This window comes from Carassius carassius, chromosome 15, assembly GCF_963082965.1.
Source record: "Carassius carassius chromosome 15, fCarCar2.1, whole genome shotgun sequence".
NCBI lineage: Eukaryota > Metazoa > Chordata > Actinopteri > Cypriniformes > Cyprinidae > Carassius > Carassius carassius.
The window spans coordinates 32,009,061-32,015,402 of NC_081769.1; the positions used below are offsets into that span (position 1 = coordinate 32,009,061).

The window sequence follows — 6,342 nt, forward strand, 5'->3', positions numbered from 1 at the left end:
CCATTTATCCTAGAATGTCTGAGAATTTGATGTCAATTTATATTGACATGAAAATTTTTTGTAAAATTGTAATCAAATAACTTACGAGGGGTTTTCAGCAAAAAAGAAACAATAACAAAATGTTGTTTTTTTTATCAATTCATAATTCTTAAAATAAAAAAATGTAACATTAAAAAAGTGAATTAAAAAAGAGTTATTCATTTCTTCAACACTCCTAACACTTAAAACAAAGAGGTCTTTAACACCTTTTTTTCTATTTTACAGCATCCTAGGATGTTGCATTGCTTATTTTGCCTTTATTCGAGATCATCCGGTTTCCCCCGGAAAAGTGACACAATATGTGTAAGTGTACATCCAAAGTTAGAAACCCCTATGACAAGAAGACAGTACAGTCTTCCTCTTCTTAGCTGCACTGGAGGCAGTTTATCACTCGGCACATTTCACCAGTGCTATTCTGACTGCTCGCACGCGTAGGTGTTGTTTAGTCTATGTGCTTGCCACTTCCGCAATGTTAAATGTGCATTAACAAGATTATTTGAGGTAGTGTTATAAATCAGAGCCAAGAGCATCTCGGCAGTTTGATAACACAAACAGCATGGGGTAGAGTCATCAGTGCCCACCACATACCGAACAGAGACACTGAATCAATGCGGAGGCAAATGGGCAGTATACAAATCTCCATTAGAGGCATTCAAAACAAACATTTCCTGGAAACACGAAAACGTGGAACTCATTACAGTCTCTAAATATTGGTGGCTGGCATATTTTTAGACAGAATAGAGGAGCTGTGTTACTCGAGCACATTAATACAGTAGTTTGCAGTTGACTGTGCATGACTCACATGACTTGTAAGTGTATTAAATAATAAAAATAACCTGCAGTAATAGACTTATATGCGTGAGGGGAGTCTAACTCCATCACTTTATATGTGCAGGCTAATTATTTAATGCATGCAGTGACATAAAGCGATGCAGCACAGTGAACAGTCATTTCTGTCTAGTGCACACTGTGTTGTTGAACCTCTAGTGTGCACTGTAAAAGTCCCCCTGTGGCTTGCTCGCATCTGAACACCTGCCAAATAAAGTGTGCGAGGCTTTTAAATCAGTGAAAGCCTGCGAGAGCTGAAGTCCGGCTGCACACAAGCGCATGACAACAAAAAGATCCTGCTCTTTGAATCTCCCTCAGGAATCTGTATTAATTATTTAAAAACAATTACTCCCTCCGAGCGCACGAAAGAGGCTCTTTATCGGCTTGTTTATTCCCCTCTTTTATCGAATTATAAAACAAATCCGTCATCTAACGATCAAGCGAGATCAGTTTCAAGGCCCGGGAAATTACTTTTCTGTCACTGCAGTGGGGCAGCATCACATGATCGAATAATTAGCCCTCTAATTTCTGCCTCGTGGATTGCGACGCATCAACAATTAATAGAGTTAAAGCGACAGGGAGAGAAAACCGCTGTGAAGCTCTTTTTGTCCAAGCTTTGCTGAGATGCAACGCGTGGGCCCACGCAGATGCTGTGCCCGCAGAAGTTTTAGCAGAATTGCAACGCCCGTCATTCACAAAGTTTTACGTGTCTCCACATTTTGGCTAATTTTATTATGCTTTCAAAATGAGTGCAATACTCTCACTTGCAACATTTAACACACAGTTCTAAAGATATTCCCGCAAAATGAATGCAGGAAATGCAATCAAGTATGATAGTGAGTATGCTTGTCTTTTTTTCTGCAGTAAAGCATGCACTCTTGAAAATTCCATTGCACAAAAACACCTTTTCAGAACCTTTATTTTGAAAAATGCACGGCACCAACTCTAAGGTCAACGGGTTCAAATCATACAGGGAGCACGCACATGCATATACACGGAGAAAATGTACCTTTTAAGTTATGCATAAAAGCATATGGAAGTATAAAATTCAAACTTGAACCATCCTGTGAACAGCATCAGAGGCCTGCAGACAATAGGAAGGATTTGCAGTTTTATCAATATACTTCTTCCTTCTCTGTTATATGTGTGTGTGTGTGTGTGTGCACAAGAAATCAAAAGCAACAAATGAAAGCCCTTGCTTCTTTTCAGTTGACTACACTGCAAAGGCAAAGATTTGTATGGCGTTAATCTGCGTCCCTCCAAATCTCTACAAGTGCATGTGTGTGCGTTTGCACTGTAAAATAGAGTATCTTCTTTAATTGTTTGTTGCAAGTATGTGGGTGGGTATTAAAACCCTGATCTTTTGCAGTATGTGCATTCCTCTGATACATACTGCTTTCTTTGTGTCGCCTTACCAGAACAAAGGATTCGAGAAAACCTACACAGATCGGATAACGACAAGCATAGAAATAGGAGACAATAATGTGAGATCAAAACATATGGAGTGTCTAAATTTAGGTTATGTGAAATTTTAAAAGGTTTGAGTGCGTATTTCAAATTGTATTAGTGATGGTGCTGTGGAAAATGATTATATTGCTCTTCTGATTTTACACAAATGTCATTTAGCCTAAGCATGACCAAATCGTCATGACGCTTTGTCCTCTGAAAAGATCCGGCGCCGATTCTCAAAACCAGATAAAAGCAGGCAAACACGTAAAAATATAAAAAAAGGAGAGAGAGATAGCGCTTGAGGAATCAAACGCGAGATGAGATGCGGATTTTAACACGAGCGTCAAATCGCTGCTGATATATGCAAATCGTCTCGGGATAAAAGTTGGAAAACGTTGCTAAATTATTCTCGAGTTGCATGTGATCGTCTGCCTTTTTACATGCTTGACTCAGAGCCCAAATATGCACAAACAATCCTTGATTTTCCTTTCTTCTTTTTTTTTCCCAAACTGGTTTGAGCTTGTCATCAAAAGTCTCTGATTCATTGTTACCTTTCCTAACTATCAGAAATCATAACAGCTCTTTCCAAACAGGGTGGAATCTCCAAGCAGCCACATATTAAAAAACGAGACAGACCTCTTATTTGCTGGCGACAGTCTAATACATGCATACTCTGGCAGCTAAACAGGTATTTACCGTGCTCTAACCACAAGTATAATTCTTCTCTTTGCTGAGCTGTTATTTCAGCCTAGCGTTCATTACCGCCGTGGTAAAGGCGATTAATGGTTTTACCCCAGAAATTACTCTTGACTTCGCTATACATGAATCAGACACAGACCAACCAAGAAGTTCTTCATCTGGGAGGCGAGGAATTTTAGGTTGCACCTCGATTGCTGTCACTTACAACAGGACAAATCATGCGAGACGGAGTGGAAATAATTCATCAAGGACGAGTTGCCTTGATTATACTCTCAGGTGCACGCTGGAAATTTGTGATGCACCGCGCCGGATAATTGGTCTCAAAGGGTCGGGAGGGCGACCAGGGATGGTGTTTCTCCCTGACAAAGATGCAACTTCGTCTCTCTTGATTTTAAGAGGCGAGAAGTTGGATTATTAAGGGTTTAGAGAGCAGTTTGACCTTTCGGACCCCCAAATTGAAGGCCACTTGCAGTACAAAGAGCTAAACAGTATCACCTTCTCTCTCAGAAGCTACTCTGACTTCCTGTTGTTATTTGCTGCTCGAGGATGTGCTACGCATTTAGGGCCTAACTGACAGCATTGATCATAGCAGACGTGTATTCGACTATAGTCTTAACACACGTCTGTATGCCGTAGCGTCTTCGTTATTCAAGGTCCATCTGAGCGTGCCAGACTATGCCACTGTGCTGAGATTTGGGACAGCGATATCATCGCAGATGATGATTAAGGCTCGGTTATCATATCAGGGTGAGTATCTGAACAACAACAACCAGCCGTGGAAATGGGGTTAGGTGATGCCAATACAAAAAAAATGGTTAACAACTTTCAAGTCGAGATCAAGGGGACCCACACGGTTTCACATCAGCAGACTGTAAATTAACACGACACCGTGGAGAAGATGTCAGAATGAAACAAGTGAAGAAAACTTGCATAAAAGTAGTGACTTTGATGTCAAACAGCACTTACAAGAAGCAAACCTGACGCTGGCAGGAAGAGCTCTATTCACAAGCTCTATTCTGAGAAACACTGACCAGATCAACCGCACTAATTCTACCCCCGATAACTAGTAATCTCAAGAAGAATAACCTTGTTTTTACCACATTGACCTGTTAATGAGGAATCAGATATACTGTGCACTGCAAATGAGATTGCAAAAAGTGTGTCAGCCACACTCAGAAATAATATTCCTCAGTCCTCGACTGAATTCCATACGATCAAAATTATCACTGATTAATTCATTACATTTTCACAAATATCATTTGTGGACAGCATCTTGCCCACGAGTGATGAACATCATGCACTTCCTACAACTGCTCTCTGCTCTTCATCCACGTACCAAAGTGAAACATAATAATAGTAATGTACGGTCGCTACTTATAACCATAACAGTAATGTACATAAATTTAAATGTAACATTTAATGAACCACTTTGTAATATAATTTATTCTATCACACCCCATATAATTGCCAATTAAGAGTGGTAGATATGAATTAAAAGCGCAGAGGTGTATTTATATATATATTTTTATTATTTGTTCAGAGTGCCTAAATGCATGCATTTCAGATCAAAAATCTGGAAGTGTATTTATCTCAGCTGGGAATGATTATTTGTGGTGCTGAGCTGCTGAACACACACTGATTAGTAGTACTCTCCCTAAAGCAAATGTACTGACAGTCTGATTTAAAGAAATTTAAATGAGTGCAAAAAGAATAGATATTCTGACTAACGTGCATTTCCCTAAATATTGTTCTTCACAAATGTGTGTCTGCATCTTAACTCCCTAAAGTCAGATCTGTCGCCTTTTTTTTTCCTTGCACGTAAATGCTTATCAACCTTTCTCATGTTTACAAGTGCAGATGTCACACTCAGTTGCATGGGGTCCTGAGCATTACATCCTCCTATTAAAACGGAGACGTAAACTTTTACATCACACCAGAAAAAGAAAACAGTGTGGTGTGATTCACTGCAGGCTGACAGTCAGGTTTATTTAGAATCATTTAGTCATATTAGTCATTTCATCTTATTTAGGAGCATGTCTGCCTCTTGACTCCATAAAATTGGATTTTTTTTTTCTACTTAAATGCAATAGGTTTGTGCTTTTATATCCTGAACATGCATGGTTATAAATAATCGCATTTGCCAGGTCACTATCTAATATGAACTTTTGCCACTTTAAAAAAATGTAATTAAATTTTTAATAAAAATCTGCATTTAGAGATTTACAACCAATATCCAGTGCATAAAATACCTGGATATATAAAAGACGAATAGAAGAAAATCAGTTGCAACTGAACGTATGCACGAACGATTTCCCCCCCTCGATGTCAATTGTTTATCTATCGACAAGACAGGACAGCAAACAGATCTGACTGGTCGTTAAATATACAGCAGCTTTGCGTTCGGAGCAGATGCTCAGAGACATCCGAGAAAGAAAAGAATACGACGATACCTTAGAAGAGTTAGCAATCTCCGACAAAGCGCTCGTTTTCCATCCAAAAGTTGAGAAGGCTCGTTTAACTTCGTCCCCACGTTGAGAGATCCAAAGCCGGCACGCGTCCGCAGCTCTGCTCGCTGATGGAGATGGAGATGTCCCTGCGCGTACCGCTGAAGTTGGGAGCGCACGGACTGCGCGCAACGTGGGCTGCGATGCGGGATAGAAGCGCAAGAGAAGGGGGAGGGTTCGAGCTCGATGAGAGGGGTGTCAGGTAAACGAACCGCCCCTCCCCGTCGACATAAGACGATCTGCCAGCTGTGGCGCACCGCGTCTTCTTGCCCCATTTTGATTTTTGGAGCGGCGCGTCTCCATGCGCGCTCTCCAGGGACTCATCCACTTTCACACTCAGCCATTCTCATATTTACGCACCACATGTTAAAAAATGTGAGGAAGGAGGACTGTATAAAATTATTTAAAACTTGCCATCAGCAGCCACGGTGTGTTAACACTTCTAGTCATTTGATTTCATGTGCGACTTCACACACACTGGCGGATCTTAATCCTAGAAAACATTTGATTTTTTAAGTTCGTTTATAGATCAATAAGTTTTCAATTACGCGCGTGCGAGATTAAAAACCAGATGAATATAGAGGGAACACAATCTTGTGAAGAAGAAGTAAATGCGCATTTGAAGCGGATGTTAATATATTCCAAACCCTATATTAGGCTATTTCATAATAGCCTAATGATCATATAATCATTTCTGTCACTTCAGAGTAGGTTAATTTTTAAAGTTTGCATAATAGAATTATATCTCAGTTCTGTCCGAGTGCTGATTTAGGAGTTGTAGATTACTTTCCATTTTAATCGTTAATTTAGATACACACTAAAG

General features: G+C 39.9%; 1 protein-coding gene across 4 annotated transcripts in view; it reads right to left on the reverse strand.

Annotated features, from left to right (window-relative positions):
• satb1b (SATB homeobox 1b) overlaps window positions 1-5,889 on the reverse strand; it is a 57,193-nt gene extending 51,304 nt beyond the window's left edge. For 3 of the 4 annotated variants that reach the window (XM_059568521.1, XM_059568522.1, XM_059568519.1), the window contains exon 1: window positions 5,466-5,888. The gene's annotated coding sequence lies outside the window, so the exon portion shown is untranslated. Of the gene's footprint in view, window positions 1-5,465 lie in introns of all 4 variants that reach the window. The other variant, XM_059568523.1, reaches the window with a different exon arrangement.
• Between the last annotated feature and the right edge of the window lie 453 nt (window positions 5,890-6,342).